General features: G+C 52.1%; 1 long non-coding RNA gene across 17 annotated transcripts in view; it reads right to left on the reverse strand.

Annotated features, from left to right (window-relative positions):
• LOC106144726 (uncharacterized) overlaps positions 1-21,443 on the reverse strand; it is a 498,034-nt gene that overhangs the window by 441,869 nt on the left and 34,722 nt on the right. For 16 of the 17 annotated variants that reach the window (XR_013423792.1, XR_013423794.1, XR_013423800.1 and 13 more), the window contains one exon: positions 1,258-1,570. This is a non-coding gene — a long non-coding RNA (uncharacterized LOC106144726). Of the gene's footprint in view, positions 1-1,257; positions 1,571-1,734; positions 1,944-21,443 lie in introns of those variants that run through there. The other variant, XR_013423795.1, reaches the window with a different exon arrangement.

The raw sequence follows: 21,443 nt of genomic DNA on the forward strand, positions 1-21,443 counted from the left end.
AGCGTGTGAGAGCCAGAGGACCCTACCACACGAGGAGGTGAGGACAGCCTGTCTGGGAAGGTCCACTGGCAGGACGCAACCAGGAAGCCTTCCACTACCAGACCCCAAGCCCTACCCAGTCAAATCCCTGGTGGCCCCAGGTGACCTGAGTGCTTATGGGAACTGCCACTGTCCTTCAGGAAGCCCAGCACTAAGGCCAACACATATTGGAGCTACCCACTTCCTAAGCCACCAACAGACCTGAGAGGCCAGTCCTGCCTGTTAGCTGCAGAAGCACAGTAGGCCTATGCTGGCCAGCGCAGCTGTCCACTCCCTCCAGCTGGCATGAGGCCCTCTTCCCTTGCCTACCAATGACCTGCCACTTGACCTACTCACGGGTTCCAGGGACTATGACCTGTCATCAGCTGTCCATGCCAACCGGTAGTGCCCAGTTCAAAGTCTAACACTGCCTACCTGGCTCTGCTCAGAGTGACCTTCAAGGACCAAGTGACACCCACCATCCCCAAGCCCCAGCACTGTCCAGACCCTGTGCAGAGGGTCCAACGTGTCCCTGACACCAGTGTCTATTGTGTGATCCTCAACACTGACCCTGTCAAGCAGGATGATCTTTCGCCCCTACCAAAGAGAACAGGGAAAGGAACCCAGCAGCCACTTGCCCCGAATTACACAGGATGCACATGTTGGAGGCTGACACTCAGGACAGGCGCCTGCTGACATCCGACTCTCTCAGCATCAGCCACGTGGACTTACGTTGTTTCCAGGTGTCTGCATGGAGCTAGACAACCATCCCCCGGGCACATCTTCCCCCGATGGTTGTCTAGCTCCATGCAGACACCTGGAAACAACGTAAGTCCACGTGGCTGATGCTGAGAGAGTCGGATGTCAGCAGGCGACCTCTGTCCTGAGTGTCCTATTCACTCCAACATGTTCATCCTTCTAGACGTGTGACAGGGTTCCTTTCCCTGTTCTCTTTGGTAGGGGCGAAAGATCATCCGTTGACAGGGTCAGTGTTAGGATCACACAAAGGCACAGGGGTGCAGGGACAGTTGGACCTCTGCACAGGGTCTGGACAGTGCTGGGGCTTGGGGATGGTGGGTGTCACTTGGTCCTTGAAGGTCACTCTGAGCAGAGCCAGGTAGGCAGTGTTAGACTTTGAACTGGGCACTACCGGTTGGCTAGGACAGCCGCGCCTAAAGCACCAAGCGCACTGGACAGAATATGCAAGAGATGCTTCACAGGGAGGAAATGGAGACTTACGTTTCAGAGGGAGCCAGAGGGAGCTGGCCGCTGAGGTCCTCTGTGCATCCCCTGAAGGCATCCAGGCTGGAAGAAACCACGGAGCCCTCCGCCAGGGTCTTCCTTAAAATCCCTTGTACCATCCTAAAATGTGCCAGGTGTGTGTAATTCCAGGGCGAGCTTCCACCAGTGGTCTCCTTATTCCCCAGGAGATTTGGACATCACTGTAAATCCATCAGGCTCAGGAAAGATCTAGAATGAGGCTCCTTGCAACTGGCAGCACAGCTGTGTTGAGCGGCATGTTTTTAACCTCCTTCTGGTCCGAAGATCAGGCCTGGGACAGGAGGAAGGAACAACAATCTTGTCACACTCACCGATCCAGAACGGCAGTCGGCCACCCCTCCCTCCTCTTGATTGACCCTGACATTCTCAGAGAGGAACTCACAAAAAACAACTTCCCATAACTCTGGCACCCAAGCCCAGAGAGGACAAGAGTACCTGGGGCTGGTGGTTGAGGGTTGCTTCCCAAAATGCACCCAGGACCCCCTCCAATAGGGGCCTTCCAACTGCTGGGGGGTCCTCAGAATTGCCCTGGGAGGAGGGTGGAGCTGAGGTGCATCTATTTTGCAGAAAAGCAGAGAGAGTTAGGTGTCTGGCTTAGAGCCACAGCAAAGCCAGGCCTGGCACCAGGCCTGGGCTCCCTGCAGGGCTGCAAGGTCCCAGCAGTGAGCTGAGAGGCTGAGGGTCAGCTGGTGGGAAGTAGTTGTTTTGTTTCTCTTGAAAGACAACCACAAAACCCTGGCGTGGCTCCAGACCTTGTCCTGCGCTGTGAGCTTCTTCAGGGCAGGGCCTGAGGCCTGTTCCTTTCTTGCTCATTCACTCAGCAATCCTGCAGCCCCTGTGAGCTTCCAAGTACTGTTCCAGCTCTAGGTGAGGCCTTGGTATCTTTACACCAGCATCCTCAAACTACCCCACAGACAGAAAAAGGGGGTCCACAATGCCCAGACCCAAGGCTCAGCATTCCCCAGCCACCAACGAAGCACTCATTGCCCCTCACAGAGCATCTATTAGCCACCCTGCAAGAAGAGCTGGCCCCCACATCCTGTAAGAGCCCCTCAACTCCTGACCCAGGTTCCCAGATGAGTTTTGGAGCACAAGGACTACTTCACACTGGTAAGAGGGGGCCTGACTCTGGAGCCACACTGCCTCCCAAGTCTGAGCTCTGATCCACGGATCCAAGGTGTCTTGAGGACTGCCACCCCCCCAAGAGGCTACAACCCAAGCTCACTTCCAGGCATTTCACAGGTAGCGAATCCTCATTTCATCTTAGAACAAGAGCAGCTATGCACTACAGACCCTTATCTTTCAGTTTTTGAGATGAGAAATTTGAAGCCCAGAAGTTGAGCAGCTTCCCCAAGGTCACACAGGTTAGAAGCCAGGCGTCTGCTCAAAGGCCCATGAACCTGACCATGACTCCACCTCAATCCACAGCCACCACGGCCACCAAAACAGATCTTCATAAACTGAGCAGTTTAGAACAGCCCAGCTGGGTTCTCTCTCAGTTCTGGAGGTCAGCCGTCTGGCATGGGTCTCAACTGAGCAAAAACCCAGCAGAACAGGGCGCTGTTCCTTTCTGGGGCTCTGAGCAGATCTGCTCCCTCGCTTTTTCTAGTTCCCAGAGGTTGCAGGTACGTCTGGGCTCACGGCTTCCGTCTACATCTGCAAATCCAGCCCGGCCCCTCTCTGCCCCTGCTCTGCTGTCAGGCTCTTTTCCTGCCTCCCTCTTCCACATTGCAGGACCCATGTGACTATGCTGGGCTCACTCAGATGATCCAAGATAACCCCTCTGTCTCAAGGTCCCCAGCCTTGATGGCATCTGCAAAGTCCTTTTTGCCCTGTAACGTAATGTACCTACAGATTCAAGAGATTAGGGCATCTGGGGGGCCGTTTCTCTGCCTCCCGCAGCACCTGCACCAGAAGGGCATTCATCCCGTTTTTAAGCATCCTTGGAAGATGAAAAGCCGCCCATTCTCCAAATGGAAATCAAGCCAGCTACCTCCAGATCCACCTGACCTGACCCCCCACCACCACACACACTTGCTCATCAATAAAGCAAGCACCAAGGAAACAGCAAGGTAGGTTCTCTTCCACACACCCACCACCCCTCTCAACACCTGGGCACCCTGATATCCTCACCTGTGCAGGTGAAAACAGCACCTACCACACAGGGTCACACCAGGGTTGTGGGTCTCCTCAGGGTCAGCAGTGGCCACCAATTAACGAGGACATTCTAGGAGATGCCCAGGACTCGGTGCTCAGCACGCATTATTTTATTCATGTCAACTGCCACGGCGTGTGGAGGCCCATGTGTTCACCCACGGTACAGACCACACTCCCGAGCCTCAGCTTTGAGAGGCAGAGTCGGGTTCTGCATCCTAGTTGGCTCTGACTCCTAAGTGTGTTTTCTCCATTCTGAGCTATACCCTCTCTTATTAAATGAGGCACCGTTTCTAGAAAGTTCTGCCTTTGGCAGTGGTCAAGTAACTCCTGTTGGACAAGCGCTCCTGTGGATAACAACTATAAACTCTGTACAAAATATTTTTTGCAAAAAAAAAGAGAAAAGAAAACCGGGAGGAGAGAGAGAGAGAGAGACAGAGAGAGAGAGAGAGAGAGAGAGAGAGAGAGAGAGAGAGAGATGGAGTAAAGAGACAGGCAGAGATCAGAGACAGAAAGGGGAAGAGAAGTGAGGGAGGGAGGAGAGATGGGAGGGCAGGAACACAAAGAAACCTCACTAAAGGCACCAGAAGGACCAAATGCAACAGGAGGCCCACTATATGGATCAGCACTTCCTTGATGTCCTCCTTTTGGTCATTTTTAGCCTGGGGTCAGGCCCAGGTCAGTACATACTGGGGGCTAAAACTTAGTTTTGCTGAATTTAAGAATCAGGACAGAGAGAGAGATCAAGATGTTTTTTTCATTTTCACAATAGCTGAAAATGAGAGGTGAAATCCTATAAAAGAAAAATCCAGAAAAGGATAGCCCCAATTAAGAGTGTATAAATGTTCTCAGTACCACGGAGTGACCCCTGAGCCCAAAGAACTGAACAGAGATTTTTCACTGTTGCCCATGTAAGAGGCACAGTTTGAAGCCACTAAGTTTACTCGTCACAGAAACAAAAACGCAGTGCTCTTCAGAGGAACAGAGTGGAACTCAACCCTACAGCCCCTCATCCACAGGGTCCACCACGATTAAAAGAGCTCAGTACAACAAATGACCAAAGAGGAAATCTGACGCATTCAGGAGAAACAGATGATTGTGGCCGCGTCCTCAAGGTGCCCAGTTGCTGGAGTTAGCAACTATTATAACTAAGCTGAAGAACTTAAAGGAAAATATATTCTTAGTGAATGAAATGACAGGAAGTCTCAACAGGAAAACTAAAAGAAAAAAAAAATGGAAATGGGGGGTGGGGCTCAAAATCAATTCCCTAAATTCATTCAACAGCAGATTAGGGGGTGAGGAGCTAATGAATTTGCAAAGAGATCAACAGAAACTGTTCAATCTAGAAAACAGAGGAAACATTATGAAAAAACTGGAGAGGGCCTCAGGGGCCTGTTGCACAATATCAGGAGGCCTCACTGACGGGTAATTTTAGTCCAAAAGAAAAGATGAAAGAGAAGGAGCAGGACTGATAGCTGAAGGAAAAAATGGCAGGCACCATCTCAATAAAAGACATGGATTTACAGATGCAAGAATCTCCGTGAATCCCACACGAGAAACACAGACAGACCCCGTGAAGGTCCCGGGGACAAGCTGCAGGACACCAGCGACTGAAAAGTCTTGAGAAGAGACGGAGAAAGAGCCGAGAGTCACACCTGCACCCAACACGCACTCTGCAGGGGACATCCTCAATCCACCTGGCGGCATGAGAGCCCACTATATGACCCAGGGAAAAAATGGATATAAAAGGAAGCTCGGGTGTCTAAGTATCAACAACTACAAAAGAAGAGAAAGTGAAGCACAGCAGTAAAATATCATGGTTTGAAGTTAGACTGCCAAATGCACTGGCTAAATGACTCGAGGAACACTTTCTTCTTTTTCTTTCTCTCTCCCCCCCAACACTCCACTACTTGAGTTTGAACCCAGGGCCTCACACATGCTAGGCCAGCACTCGGACACCGAGTTTCATCCCCAGCCCTTCCCCAGCCCTTTTTTTTTTATTATTATTATTATTCTTAGTTTGACGCAGGGTCGTGTTTTTGCTGAGGAACTTGCAATCCTCCTCCTTCAGCCTCCCAAGTATCTGGGATTTCGGGCATGCACCACGGTGCCCGGCTCCGGGAAAATGCCTTTAACCTTAGATTTTTCTTCTCTGTAAAGAGCCATAAAAACATGCACCTGGAGTCCTCGTGTGAGGCTGTCCTCTGGTCTGAATGTCGGTGTCCATCCAGAATTCACACATTGAAATCCCATCTCCCGAGGTAGGCATTGGGCACGGGGTCTTTCAGAGGTGATGAGGTCAAGGGGGTGGAGGCCTTAGGATGGACTAAGTCTTCATCCAGGAGGGACCCAAGGGGGCCTCCTTGCCCCTTCTACCATGTGAAGACAAGCGAGAAGGTACCACCTATGAACCAGGAAACAGGTCCTAACCAGACACCAAATCTGCCTGAGCCTTGATCTCAGACTTCCCAGTCTCCGGCACCATGAGAAATACATTTCTGTGGTTTAAAGCTTCCAGTCACAGGTATTTTGTGATGGCAGTCCAAATGGACTAAGACGGGTTGACCTCAAATAATCAGCATCAAGCATTTAACAGACTGCTGAGCACACCTGAAGAGCTCGATTCTAAGCCGGGCACAATGGTGCACATCCGTAAGCCCAGCAGCTCAGAAGGATGAGGCAGGAGGATCGTGAGTTCAAAGCCAGCCTCAGCAATGGCAAGGTGCTAAGCAATTCAGTGAGACCCTGTCTCTAAATAAAATACAAAATAGGGCTGGGGATGTGGTTGAGTGCCCCCGAGTTCAATCCCCAGTACACAACCGCTCCCCCAAAAAAGCGCTCAATTCTGGCTATCATCCATGCATCAAATGGAAAAAGCCACCCCCAAGTCCAAGGCAGTCCCCCAGAACCATCATAGTAGCTCCTCTTCCACTTCTCAGTTCCTACAAGCTCCACTGAGAACCAGCAGCACAGCAAAGCCGTCAGGAGAGGCCAGGAGTCCTGTGAAGGTCAGGACTAGAGGCCAATCAGCTGGGAGGGGCCCCGTCCAGCAGGAAGGAGAGCTGTGATGTATGGTGCGGCCTTGGCTACGGCAGGGGAGGTACCGGGGGACACTGTTAAATATTTACTGAGGCCCCCAGGCAAGTCTGAAGCCAGGTTTATTTTGTTGGGGTCGGGTCCATTAAAGCTCTGTCACCTGAGGAAGAGTTATTACATGGTCTGTTGGGTATTTCTGCAGCCAAGTGGTGGTCCCTGGCCAAGGGCAGGGGCGGCACAGAGGCTCACGTGAGCAGCCTCAGCACTCACTCTCCACCTGCAAGAATGTGCCCTCCCAGGTCCGGTTCACCTGGATCTGGGAGACCCTCGGAACCACCGCTGTTCTCACGGGGAGCATTTCCTCCTCTCTTCTGCTCACTGGCCACGGGATGCCTTTCCAGTCACTTATTCTTTCTAGAAGGGTCTGGCTCCAGCAGGAAGGACAGATGAGGCCATCTGGAGCAGGAAGTCATACATGCTGGTGGACAGACATTCTGAGGAAGGGCAAAACCACACTGGGACCCCCCAAACATGAAATGTACGCGTCCCTGTGACCCAACGGCCCCAGTCCTCAGGACAAACACACAAACATGTGCACGTGACACCCAAAAGACAAGACGGAGGTGTCAGAGTGCCATTCCCAACCGCCAATCAGGAGGGACTCTTTCTGTGGACAGAAGATGGCACCACCTAACGAGCAACAGAATGGCTGGCCAGCCAGGCGCGTGGCTCCGTCTGTAATCCCAGCATCTTGGGAGGCTGAAGCCAGGAGACTGGCGAGTTCAAAGCCAGCCGCAGCCTCAGCAATTCAGTGAGGTCCTAAGCAACTCAGAGAGACCCTGTCTCTAAATAAAATTTTATTTTGGGGGTGGGGGGAGAAGGCACCAGGAGTTGTACCCAGGGACGCTTACCCGCAGAGCCACATCCCCAGCCCCTTTTATATTTTATTTAGAGACAGGGTCTTGCTGAGTTTCTTAGGGTCTCACTAAATTGCTGGGGCTGGCTTTGAACTCACGATCCTCCTGTCTCAGCCTCCCAAGCTGCTGGGATTACAAGCATGCACCACTTTGTGCCTGGCCAGTATGATATTTTTTTAAAAAGGGCTGAGATGTAGCTCAGTGGTTGAGAGCCGCCCTGGGTTCAATCCCTGATACAAAAAGAAAAAAAAAAAAAAAAGACCAGCCAGTGCACTTAACCTATGGATGCATGTCACAAATGTCATTTTGGGTGAAAGAAGGCAGACACCAAGGAGTGTGTGAGGGTGTTATTTATATTAGGTATATACAACTATCTGTGTATACACTATCTGGCGTTAGGTGTCAGAACAAGGTCATCCTGAATGTCTGCAAGACTCAGGAGAGGCTTCTGAAATGCTGGGTCACGTGTTCATCCGAGCGCTGGCTTCCCGTGCAAGGTCAGGAGGTGGACATTTATCAAGCTATCTGTGACATATGACTTGGCCACCTTGGTGTGTGCACTTTACTTCTATAAAAAGGTAGTTCACAATTTTTTTTAAAGTTCCTCCTATGAAAGGGTGTTTGTGGAAGTAGAAAGGCATTGAGAAATGCCCTCCAGCTGGGAAATCTGCAGCGTCCAGGGTTCCCTGCTGCACGGGCTTCTCACACTCCACTGTCCCCAGCTGCCCCTGCCCAGAGGACCAGAGGGGAAGATGCTGGCTGCTGACAAGAGAATTTCCCCACAAGAAAACGTGGCCCCCAGACCCATTCTCCAGCCTAAGCCTCTCTCCTCTGCCTCCCAGACTGTCAGACCCAAATTGGTCACTTCCTTCTTGACCCTCCCTACCAGTATTTCCCCACCTGACCCCTTGGAGTGGCCATCTGGAAGAAAAATGAAAAACAGATGGCTTCTCTTTCCTACCCGATGCCAACAGAACTTCTTTGTCCGTTGACTCCCCCTAAATACAGGGGAGACGGATGGATGCCTTGGGGACTAAACACTGCAAGTCTCCAGGGTTGGCACAGGCCAGCAAATGGTGTGTGGGCAAGGTGCGGCCTGCAGAAAGGCAGGGGACACAGCGCCGGCACCAAGGTTGGGAGGGGAACAAGGCTTGCGGTGGGAGCCACAGGCCAGGTCAGTGTGTGTGTGTGTGTGTGTGTGTGTGTGTGTGTGTGTTGCTCTTTCCCTCTCTTGCACAAACATCTGTCTTGATGCTTTTAATTTCCAGCCTGGGTCTGCAGATGTTGATAGTAACACCTCCAAGATGCAGCCGCAGGGCGCCCATGGCAAAGCAGTTCTGGGAGGTAAGCAATGGAGTCTCTCTCTCTCTCTCTCTCTCTCTCTCTCTCTCTCTCTCTCTCTCTCTCTCTGGTCAGTGAAGTGAGAATTCTTTGTAACTGGCACCACAAAGGTGTTTCCTCCACCCTCTCCAAGTAGGGCAGAGGCCATGGTCACTTTAGTTGTTGGTACCCTGAAAGCGGGCACTCACCTACCTGGGAAGATAAATGAAGGAACTTTCTGTGTTCCCAGAGAAAGCAGCAGCTGTTCCCTGAAGCCAGTCCCCACCTTAGCTGCTTTCCATTCTCCTCCTAACATGCGCTCGGATGCTGACCAGCTCCGGAGTCCCCAGCCCTTCCAGCCCTGGCTCCTCTCACTCCCACCTGTTCAGGGCTGGGGATGAGGCCGGGCTTGGGCACCAATAAACCAAGGTGTGAATCCCCAGGCTGGGTCAAGCTCTGTGGCCTCAGGCACATCTTTTATTCTCCTTGAAAACATTCAATAAAAAAGAAAAAGGCTAGAGGTATATCTCAGTTGCAAGAGTGCTTGCCTAGCATGCACAAGGCCCTGGGTTCAATCACAGCACAAGAAGAAGGAGGAGGAGGAGGAGGAGGAGGAGGAGGAGGAGGAGGAGGAGGAAGAGGAGGAGAAGAGGAGGAAGAGGAGAAGAAGGAGGAGGAGGAGGAGGAGTAAAACGCTGTGTCATCTGGGGTTATCTGTGCAAGAGAGAATAGGTAAACAAAGTGCCCCCGCCCCAGGGTGGCTCACAATTAGCAGTGCCAATGTCACCCTCGGCAGCTCAGTCCCCTGAGACATGTGAGCCAAACCCAGTCCCACTCCCTCAAATGACTAAAGGTGTGAGGTCCCCACACTGAGGGTGACCAGCCTTCTACTGCCAGCACCTTCCCCTGCCTTACGTAAGGGAATCTGTTTACAACTGCAAAGTCCACGGCTCCGAGCTGTTCTTTGAAAGCCCTGGCATCCAGTCTGCCAGCTCCCAGGGGCCTGGGCACCTCCTGCACAGCGCTCAGGCTCAACAAGTGCCCAGCAGGTGATGCCTGGGTGGTGAGCCTTGGATCACAGCTGCATGTTGAGAAGTGGTGATGTCCACGCCTGATGGACACCCTGCTCTTTCCCCCCATCGTCCCCTCATATCATCCAGTCTGGCTCCCTGATGGGGGCTGGGAAGAGTGTTGACAAGAAAACCATGGTCCTGACCACCGTGGGACTTGCAGGCTGTTCTGAGAAACCCAGAAGGCAAACACGAAGACAATGCATGCCTCCAAAAAAGGATAAGTGGTGACATCCAGCTGCCAAGGCAGGTGGGAGGGAGCTGAAGAGAGGAAGAGGAGAGAGGCCCCTGCACATCAGCACGCACTGAAGCTTGGCGACAGTCAAGCTCAATTTCCTCGGTGAAGAGCTGAAGCAAGGTGCAGAAAAGCAGTGACGTGCTTACTGTCACCAGGTGAGACCTGCAGGTGTGCAGGAAGAAGCAAACTGAGACAGGTGGGTCGGCACACAATGCCTAAGGGAGGAGTGGCTCCTTAACCCGGCAGGGGCCGGGGCACTGTCAGCCAGAGGTGGTGTGACCCGAAGCCCAGCAGAGGAGGCAGTGACCACATCTCCAGAGTGCTCAGCCCAAGAGCAGTGTGGGTGTGCTGATTCCGGGAACCACCCCTAGGGCTGCAAGGTGGAACCTCAAGGACCGTTGAGAATGCTGGGGCACAGCCAGCCAGGGGACCAAGTCACCAGGTAGTAAGAGACAGCGGGGTAGGAACCAGGCACTCTGCCTCTGGAAACGGTGGACTTCGCCACTCGTCAGCCTGGCCTTAGACGGATTATGTGGTGGGAAGGACTGGTGGTAAAAGATAGGCTAAGAAGCTTCTGGAAGAAAGAGATGAGGGGGCAGGAGCTCAGCTGCTGGAAAAGCAGGAACAGAGGCGACAGAGGTACTGGCCGCGTCAATGCCAGAACTGACCTGAATGGCCCAACAGGCCACCAACAGGTAAGGGGTCCTGCTCTTTCCCCCATTGTCCCCTCATATCATCCAGACTGGCTCCTCATCAGAGGGCACAGTGTATCCAGCTGTGGCCTGGACCATGACATAATTCCCAGTGGGCTTGGGGACTGGAATCTCCAAGAAGTTGACCCTTGACCACTCCTCCCCACCTCAGCCCCCACAGCACACATCCTTCTCAGAGACACCTGTGGGCAGCATCCAGATAGGACCCGGGCTCTGCTCTCAAGCTCACCTACAGATCCAGCAGGACTGAGGCCCCTGAGAGGACTAGGAGAGAAGGGAAGGGACAGAGGAGAAAGGGCTAAAGAAGGGATGTCACCTCAGATAAGGACAGCACTTTAGGGGCCGATACACCGGGGCCAGACTGTCAGCCCTGAGGCTCACAAAGGCTCTGACTCCACAGCCCTGCTGCAGAATGGATCTGAGTGAAGGGGAAGATCAGAGGCAAGCTCCATAAAGCCCTTGCACACAGTAGGCCTCCATAAAGGAAGGGGTCCATCTGGTCAGTGGGCTTTCACTTTCCTTTAGCATTAACTCTGAAGGTGATTAAGATGCTGAAACGGCTGAGAAAAGCTGGGGATACTTTTCTTCCACAAATCAAACCTTCAAAGCTTTTTTAAGTTTTGTTTGCCTTCGCTCCTGGCATCCCTCAGGGAAAGGGCAGCAAAGGCCAACTCCCCATGCACAGAGGGACAAGGTGTCAAGACACTGAACCATCAGACCATGGCTTAGGGAGACGGTGCCTCACAGCAGGATCTACCCTGGAAGATCCAAAACACAGTCTAAGGTACACACATTGTTCCAGAAAGCAATCTTAGTAGAGACCCAAGCGCTCACACTGGTCTCTCTACCTGCCAAGAATGTCAAATCTCATTTTAAAAAATAGGCCCAAATAGGACACGGCGGCATGTGCCTAAAATCCCAGCTACTCAGCAGAAGGCTGAGGCAGAAGGGTCACAAATTGGAGGCCAGCCTCAGCAACTTAGCAAGACCCTGTCTCAAAATAAAACTTAAAAGAAGAGAAAAGAAACAGGCTTATGAGAAGTAGCCACACTGGCTTCAAAGAAGCTCTGTACCCGTTGGGAGCTGTTTTCTTGGAAGGTCACAGGGTCAGAGAGACAGGTAAGTGGGAAAGAGGTGAAAGACTTTCCAGGTAGGGGTGAGGGCAAAGGGAGGGACTAGTGCTCAAAATAAGGGGGACAGAAGGAAACACCAGTCTCACAAGAGGTCCCTTAAACTCCCCCTTTCATCCTGGGAAGGCTCACAATTTCACAGACAGGTCTCAGATCCCCAAATTATAGAACTGGCAGCATGGGAGGATGGGCCCCTTGCCCCTGGACCTGAAGCAGAACCACTGACCACCAGTCCCCTCCCCCAGCCTCTCTAGAACGCAGGGCTCTTCCTGAGTACCCTGCTCAGGGGCTGGGAGCTGGGCCCCTCAGCAGGACAGCGGCGCCTGGCTGAATCTGAGCTCCATACATTCCACAGTCACCACCTCTGTCCCCCCTCTTCTTTAAAACCTGGATTAGCTGGCTTCCGGAGAGGTCACAATGCGGACTTTGGAGGGCAGGACTGTCAGGGAAACAGGCCCTTTTACCTGAAGTCACATAGGCACATTTCACCAAGTCAACTTTAGCAACAATCAGCCTTGCCCACAGACTCCCAATGGCCTGGGGCAGGAGGAAGGCTGGCACAAACCCCCAGATGACAGGCAGCTGCTTTGCTGGCACCCGTCCCTGCATGAGGCAGGGGGCTGTTGAAAGCTTCCAGCCAGCAATCTGGGGAGCCCAGTGCTCCCTCTCCCCCTCCTGCCCTCAGTGGCCCGCGTCAACCTTGGTGAGACAGGGAAGAGAGCCCGCCACACTCACCTGATCTGGGGGAAGGGAAGACAGGGGGGAATTCAAAATTTTTTTTTTAATTTTTAGCTGGGCATAGTGGTGCACGCCTGTAATACCAGTGGCTCAGGCGGCTGAGGCAGGAGGAGTCCAGCCTCAGCAATTGAGTGAGGCCCTAAGCAACTTAGTGAGACTCTGTCTCAAACTAAAAAAAAAAAAGAGAAAAGAAAAGAGAAAATTAAAAAGAGCTGAGGGTAAAGTGCCCCTGGGTTCAATCCCCAGTACCAAAAAAACTAAAATAGGCAGGAGAAATTCAAATCCACTGCATTAAACTCACTGCCAGAAAAGCACTCCAGAAAACAGGCCCCACCGCGGGGACTGGAGCTCCCCAGAGCTCCGTGGGAACTGGTGGCACTGCAGCATTCATGGCAAGCCAAGTGTGACAGCGTGTGTGCATGCGTGCTCACACACCCCATCCCACAGGGGTGTGTGCAAATCACTCGCGACTTCCCAGGGACCTTTGGATGGAAGGGTCAGCACTTCATAAACAGCTTCTCCCAGTCTCATCCTGGGGCCAGAGGGACTCAAACCTGGGCGTCCCCACGAATCCCTGTGGCCTTGCTGCAAAGCTGACCTCAGAGGGCCAGCGCAGCAGTCGGCCTGGGTGTCTGCTCTGCAGGCCCTCCCCCACCCTGAGGGAGGGGCCACAAGCTCAGGGCGCAGATCTCTCTGTACACAGACCTGAGGGTGAGCACCAGGGGCCACAGCTGTCCCACTGAGCACCATTCCGTCCAGGGCCAGGGCTGCCTCCTGACCTTAGGGCCTCCCTTGGTCCCCGCCCACCTTTGGAAGCAGCAGGGATGCCTGTTGGTCCCGAAGGATAAGAACATGCCATAAACTGTGGAAATGCAGAGCGGCTTAAAGGAGAGGAAGGAAATGGGAAAAAGAAACGGCAAAGAAATGACGGAGGAGGAGGAGGAGGAGGAGGAGGAGGAGGAGGAGGAGGAGGAGGAGGAGGAACTTCCCCTCTTGGGAGGGTGTTTGTCTAGCGGTGCGGCAGGGAATGCAAACTGAAATGCCCAGTTCCACAGCACATTTCAACCCTCTCTCACTGGGAAATATTTATTGAGTGCCCATGCGTAAAGGGCAGGCGCCCCTACTCCCTCACCTACCCCCTCCCACCTCCACCCCTGCAAAAGGAGTTTCCTCCTGCATTGACTGCTGAGTTCCCAGGGCCATCATAACTAACTGCTACAAGGTGGGCGCCTTACAAGAGCCGAAGAGTATGCCCCCGACTCTGGAGCCCACAAGTCCAAATTCAAAGTGTCTTCTCTAAGGAAGAGCCTCCCCGGCCTCTCCCCAGCCTCCAGTGGCTCCTCACAGTCCTTGGAGTTTCTTGGATTGCCACTACATCATGCCCAGCTCTGTCCCCATAGTCACCGGGCCTTTTCCCTGGGTCTCTGTAGGACACCAGTCATTGGGCTGAGGACCCACCCTAATCCAGCAGGACCTCATCTTAAGTAAGTACACCTGCAAAAGCCCTGTGTCCAAGCAATGCCATCTTCTGAGGTTCCACAGACACGAACTGGGAGGAATTCAACCGGGTCCAACTGTCTGTTCATCCCAGAGTGGCAGGTCATGAAGTCACAGGTAATGGTAAAACCAGCCAGGTCCTTAAGCTCTCAGGAAAACCACAAGGAAAGAGCCCAATGGAAAATGGTTGGTGTTGTCTAGCATCTTATTTGTCCATCTGTTTTATCAGCCAAATACTACAGCGCTTAATATTGAATAATGAGATGTAAGTAATTAATACCCGAGCTGGGGATGCAGCTTTGTGGTGGGGTACTTGGTAATATGCACAAGGCCTGGGTTTAATCCCCAGTACCATAAATAATGATACCTGATAGCATTATTATCATTTTGTCATTGAATAATAAGAAATAAGAATGCTGAGTCATGATTTCCTTATGACTGCTTAATGCATGATAATATAAAGCTGGGTGTCAGGGCGCATCCCTGTAATCCCAACAGTTTGAGAGGCTGAGGCAGGAAGATTGGAAGTTTGAAGTCACTCTGCAAGTTAGTGAGATCCTGACTCAATAATAATAATAATAATAATAATAATAATAATAATAATAATAATAATACATCCCTGAGTTCAATCCCCAGTACCAAGAAAAAAAAAAGGAATATGCAATTATAATCATGTGGACTCAATAACTGAACCAGCCCCCAGTCCCTGGTCAATACCATCTTGCCATCAACACAGTGCTGAGCTGTAGATTACTGACTTCAGTCCCGCAGAAGCAACTCCTGAGTACCAAAGTGTGCATGGAAAGCGTAATGGGCCTGTGGGCATGCTTTAGAAATTTGAAGTCATTCTTAAAGTTTCTTAAACATTCAAAAGTAAAGATAAATATGCTCAGAGAAGAAATAGGATACGAAATCAGATATTCAGGACCATTAAAAATGCATTACTCATTCAGATGATAAGGCATTGATAAAATAAACTATCATACAGTTGTAAGATATATGATATAGCTGTCCATATAGCTACATAACTACACATCAGATACTGTAAATACGCAGAGCTTTAGTGTCTGGGTGCTAGAGCAAACTTTCTGTCTTCTCTTCCAGGAGGACAGCCTGCCAGAGACCCTAAAGCTGGGCAGCATGGACTTTACCAGGAAGCTGCTGTATGACCTCTGGAAAGGCATCCTGACCTCTGTGTCTCAGTACCAGCAGGCGTACTGGGCCGCTTGGAATTAATGAGTTAATATTTGCAAAGGGTTTAGAACAGATGTCTCGTTGATATTAGTGCTATATAATTCTTTATTAAACAAAATGTATTACTTTAGAATGAGAAAAAAAATCATTTTAAAAGCCAAGGAAAAAATTGGGGGAACAGAACAGAGGGGATCAGAGAGGCATAAACATAATGCCTCCAGAGATCCAGCACAGGGTGATTTTGTTAGGGGGTGAGGGGGTGGGTGACCATAAAGGATGACATGTCAGAGGACCTTAGCTTCCAGGTCTCTTTCTCTCCAACTCACCAAGTCACTGCAGCAGCCTCCAACATATCTGCATAAAAAATGAGTCTGCACAGCCTCAAGGACAGTCCCAGAGGTCCATTTTTCTTGTGGGGCCAGGGCTAAGCCAGAGGGCATTACCATCCCAATAGCCCAGCTTTGTGGGAGAGGAAGGGAGAGGGCATAGAAATGCAGGAAGGAAGTGCAGGATCAGCAGAGCATCCTGGGAGGGGAGGAGAGGGGGCAGGCCTGCAGAGCATCCTCCCTCATTGTCATTCCAGCCAGGTGTCACATGCTGGAAGACCCCAGGCTACCACGGAGGAATGTGCATATCACATCACAGACAAGGCCCCCCACAAAATTCCTGGCACCTCCCTCCTCTTCCTGGGGAGGAATTTCCAAGTAGTGGAGTAGGTGAGTCCAGTTTGCACAAAAAAAAAAAAAAAGGTCTGCGGCAGGCAGACCTTGGCTACCCAAGACCCCAGGGCTACTGAAGCCAGGACCCTCTCTGGCTGCTTCCTAGGCCAGGCGTCCCTCCCCTTCCTCTTTCTGCACAACTTGACCTTGGCCAAGGACAAAAACAAGCCCAGGCAGCCATCAGGCCAGTCCGTCCTAGCACTGTAGGTGAACAAGACTGAGGAAGGCTGCAGGCAGCTGTGAGCAGGATCAAGAAGGGTGTTGATCCTCAGTCACCATCAGGTGAGCAGCCCACACACCCAGGGCCAGGGGATGAAAATGGGTGAGCTCACTGGCTTGGGTTGAAAGAGATGTTTAACGTCACCCTACCGTGACTCCAAGGCCACACATATGCACACTGTATTTGCACAGTCACTATGTGCCTCCTATTTTAAAATGGCCCAGGGCGCCGGGATGGTGCAGTCAGCAGCACAGAGCGTAGTGCCTGAGTGGCCAGTGTCATCTGTACCCACACAGGGGTGTGCAGGAACGACCTTCAGGGGCTCTCCAGGAAGGCTGCATTCACTAGCACCTTGCCAGGCCCAGGAGGAGGGCCTGCCAATGACACCCACATATAGTCCAATGTCTGTGAGCTGCTGTTTAATATCTGCACAGCCCCCAGGCCGGAACCTAGCCTGCTGGACTGGTACTCATCCTGACCCAGTCACTCCAGATGGTTCTAACTCCCTCCTCATCCTAAGGATTCTCATCCAAACTGGGGTAGAGTGACCAGATGCCCACTTCAGGATGAAGCCTGGGCCACCCATCCCTATAGAATGGACACAAATCTGGTCTTCAAGTCAGCAGGCTCCACTGTCCCACATGGACCAAGAACTCAGTGTGGTTCTGGGCTTGTGTACTAAGTCTCTGGGGAGTCCCTCCCAGCCCAGGGGTGCCTCTGGTACCCACATCTGGTGCTCTGGTGGACAGAAGGATCTGCATCTCAGATCTTACTGCCTCCACTGAGGACTTCCCAATATTAGAAATCTGCTGTATCCAGCCTGGGTCAGTTGTGAAAGAAACCAATATCCACTGACACCTAGCCAGGTCAGGAAGAGGCAGTCCGTCACAGAATTCTGCCCACAAACTCAGAGAGCAGGCTTCATGAGTTCCATTTGACAATCAAGAAGCAAAGGCTGGGTGGGGGGCGTGCTGGGTTGTGGCTCCGCTGTAAAGCTGTAAAATGCTCTCGCCTGGCACGTGCGAGGCTCTGGGTTCCTTAGCACCACATATAAATAAATAAAATAAAGGTATTACGTCCAACTACAACTAAAAAATAAATGTTGAAAAATTAAAAAAATAATAATAATCTACGGCTCCCAGAAGTGAGTAGCATGTCCAAACTCACACAGCAGGGGACTGGTGGCAGTGGATTCTAGCCAGCAGGCCTCTCCCATCCACCAGGAGGCCTCCTCTGCCCTGGCCCACCCAGGAACCAAGCATTCCAACCCACACTGATGTTACCTGACCAGCACTGTGGCCTTGCTCTCCAGCCACCAGATACCTGTGCTCCTCCTGCCAGCAGGGCAGGACCTGGAGCTGGTGAACCAGAGCTTTTTGCTGGTGTCGTCCCTTGGCTTGGCAAAGGCAGGCCCAGGGAAGCCATGCTGCCTAGGTAAGCCCCATCAGGGAATGCAGCAGCAGTCACTGGGCCCCCACCTGGAAGACAGTCCCAACCTGCCCCTGGATATCACCCCATTCTCCTTAACCCAAAATGACCAATGGCCAAGGCCACAGGAGCAAGGCCCTGCCACCCAGCAAGGTGGCTGGTGTCTACTCACCTAGACGCTAAAGCAAAGCCCTGACCCAGGTGCTAAGGGTACCTGCCCTGCACCTTCCCCTCCCCCACCACCAGAGCCCAGGCCCAGACATCTGGTCAAGAGTGGGATCCGCCACAGTCAATCTGAGTGACCACAGGCAGGACACTGCACTACTCTGGGTTTCAGCTGCTAAGCATCGCTGGATGGTGACCCATTCCACACTATAAACGCAGCGTGATCTGCTCTCAAATCACTTCTCCAAGTCAGAATACTGAAGAAGGGGGCTCCTCCAAAGCTAATTTAGGGATCTGACTGCCTGACTATTCTGGTGATATTTACACCGACTGGAAGTTTGAGGGGATTACGTGTGTGTGTGTGTGTGTGTGTGTGTGTGTGTGTGTGTGTGTTTATGAGGAAGAGAGCAATTGTGCAAATGCGACTCACAGGAGAAACATTTAAAAGTGACAGCTTCTCAGGAGGATGGGGCAGGTCCTGGCATTCACTTGCAAAACATGGTTTTGCTCCCACAGATCCAGAATTGTAAAAAAAAAAAAAAAAAAAAAAAAATGTCCCCCATGGAAATGGAGCCTCAATCCTGCAACAGCATGCCTAACAAAGAGGATTCCCCGGCTGCCCTCTCCCCAACATCCGCAGAATTCCAAAGTTAATCAGGATCTTACAAATCAATGAGGGGGAAAAAAGTTGTTAACAGCTCCATAGGAAATGACCCGTTTACAAAACACAAACAGGTGATAAACAGGAAGAGCTGGCCAGCCACACCTTGAGTCGCAGAAAAGTCACCCTAAGTTTATAACCAGATACTGGTTGGGTTGCGCTTCTTCATTTCTTAGCTGTAGCTGTTTGCCTGCCGTGTCTCTTGTGCTGGGTCGTTTGCCAAGGATTGGATCCCTTCCTGCCTTAAGAATTTTGCATTAATTAGAATCTCCAGCTTCAGGAGGTGGCTCCCAGGGCCGCCCCACCCCACCCCCTGCACTGTCTAAAGTGGCTACTGGTGAAATAGCCTCAAAATAAATCTGACTGAATGAAGCAGACCATCAAGTTCCTGTTTGGGGGTGGGGGGCCACTCTGCCAAGAAAAGGATCCTGCTGTAGCCACTGGATGATGATGACAACAGTGACCGGCAGCAACTGGCCATCACCCTGCACCTGCACTGGCCATCCTAGGGAGGCTCCAGGCAGGGCCTCCCTGCCCTCCCCTCACAGCAGCCCCCCAGCCCCCCAGCTCATCGTGTGTGTTGTCCAGCTCTTTGTGTGACAGCCTGTGGGTCCCCAGAGGTGGCAGTGCTCGCCAGCTCCTAAACTCCCTCGGTCCTTTTCCCTAAAGGTGCTGGTCTGGAGTTCACAGCCCTCTCCTTGGTTCTGAAGGTTCCTTCAGGGAGATTTTTGTTCTGGTGGCGGTGGGCAGGAGAGTCGCCCATTCCCACACTGCACTCTGGCGCCCACAGCTGGAAGGCAGTCCTGCAGCCTGGCATCCAGCGCCAAACCAGCTCCTGTCTTGCTGAGGCTGCCCAGGGCCAAGTCCCTTCCCAGAGCAACCTTGTGGTTCCAGGAAGTGGCCCCGCCCAGATTCGCATGCCCTTCCCTGAAGCCCTGGAGCATCCCCAGTTCTGGGCACCAAGGGCAGCTCAGAGCCAGGCGTGTTCCCAGTATGAGCGGAGGTGTTCCCAGGGGTTTATGTCACCAATCAGCTTGTACAGCGGCATTACTCCTGGGGCGTACCACACCCAGATAATACAAGCTTATGGAGGGCCAGATGACACATTTAAGGAGGACAGAGAAAGCGATCTCCCTCAGGACTTGTGACTCAGCCTCTCTACTTGTAGAGACAAAGGAACAAATGATTGCCGAGGGCCTCCAGGGTACCAGACTGCTGCGTGCATGAGAATCTCACCAACTTTGACCTACAAGATGTTGTCTGCATTTTACAGGCAAGAAAGCTGAGGACAGGGAAGGTTAACTCATCAGTAGGCCCAAGAGGCAATTCCAGGGGACTCAAAAGCCCAGCTCTGACTCTTCATAACGGTTGGCTCATTCGGAGAGAGCCCACGCGGACTTCAACAGAACCAGGGCAGCCAAGATCTCAGTGGGACTCACATCGGCACCAAGAGTCCAGGGGCTGGCAGTGGATAGTTCTGTCCCAACCTCACAGCTTCTCCTATACTGCAGTCCAAGGGAGAAGGGAGACAGCAAACTCAAAAGACACCTCTGCCTGGGCCACCGTGTGACCACAAGCAACGTGCTCATGACACACTGCTCTTTAATCCAGACTGGGTACCATCGAGCCTGGCAGCGGGTGGGCACCAGGTGGGTTGCTCCTGTTTTCTCTTCTCCTGCCTAGCAAGGTGAGAAGCTCCTGGTTCTCTGTGTTCCAGTGATAGAGGGTACAGTCAGGCTGGAGCAGCCAAGCCCTCCTCCGAAATGGCCCCAAATGAGGCAGTCAGCTACCAACAAGCTCAAGTTTTTCTCTCATTTAAAAGTGCCATTAAAAATGAATTTTCAGGCTGGATGCGGTAGCACACGCCTGTCGTCCCAGTGGCTCGGGAGGCTGAGACAAGAGCATGGCAAGTTTAAAGCCAGCCTCAGCAACGGCAAGGTGCTGAGCAGCTCAGTGGGTCCCTGTCTCTAAGTAAGATATGAAACAGGGCTGGGGATGTGGCTCAGTGGTCAAGTGTCCCTGAATTCAATCCCCGGTGTATCCCCCCAAAAAAGAATTTTGGGGTGAAGTCACTAGAGAAAGGAGCCAGGTGAAGCTCAAGGACACAGACTTGCTCTACATAGACTTCATTCAAAACTCCTGTATTGGCCACCTTCCATATGCCAACCACAGTCCAAGAAACCCTGGTACCACCATCATTCCTTTACCAAAAAGACTCGAAAGCATCCATCAGAACGAAACTATTCCCACATCGGTCAAATTTTCAACTATATTCAAAATGCCCAACCTCGAAAAGTGTCCATTTCTATGACCTCTCTCTATCGGGCAACCTCCACAGAAGGTAACCTGAGGCCTCGTTAGCACCTACTTAGTGACCGGCTTCAGGTCAGAGGTTAATTCAAAGGACAACTGTTTTCTTTGAACCCAGGTCCAACAAATCCCTGTCCTCCCGTCCATTCAGCTCTGAGCAGTAGCCCCTCCTCCTGACTCCTCTCCCCTCCACACACACTGAAGAGCCCGAAGGCCTCACAGCTTCTGGGAGCTTGACCAGGAAAGCTGGCCTGGGGAGGCCATTACACAGGCAGGTACCAGCTCTAAGCCTTAAGCAGATGCCCCTACCAGGAAGGGAGGAAGGGAAGGGGCTGTGCTTTAGAAACACTGATCTAGCCCAAGCCCCTCTCTTGATACGTGAGACCCCCAAGGACAGCAGAAACAAATCCAACCAACACAGCTTCCCCCTCAGGGACAAAGAATGGCCTTAATTCCACCTGCCAAGGCCCCCAGCAGCTCTCTCTGCAACCAGCAGGCCTCAGGGCTCAGCAGGCAGCTCAATCCACAATGCCAGCAGTCTCCTAATGACACTTTTGTCTTCCCTTAATAGCCATCTTCCTGTAGGACAGCTGCTGTCCTCAGGGAAGACTTCAGCAACCACTCAAAAAAAAGA

The sequence above is a fragment of the Ictidomys tridecemlineatus genome, chromosome 7 (genome assembly GCF_052094955.1).
Source record: "Ictidomys tridecemlineatus isolate mIctTri1 chromosome 7, mIctTri1.hap1, whole genome shotgun sequence".
In the NCBI taxonomy this organism is placed as follows: Eukaryota; Metazoa; Chordata; class Mammalia; order Rodentia; family Sciuridae; genus Ictidomys; species Ictidomys tridecemlineatus.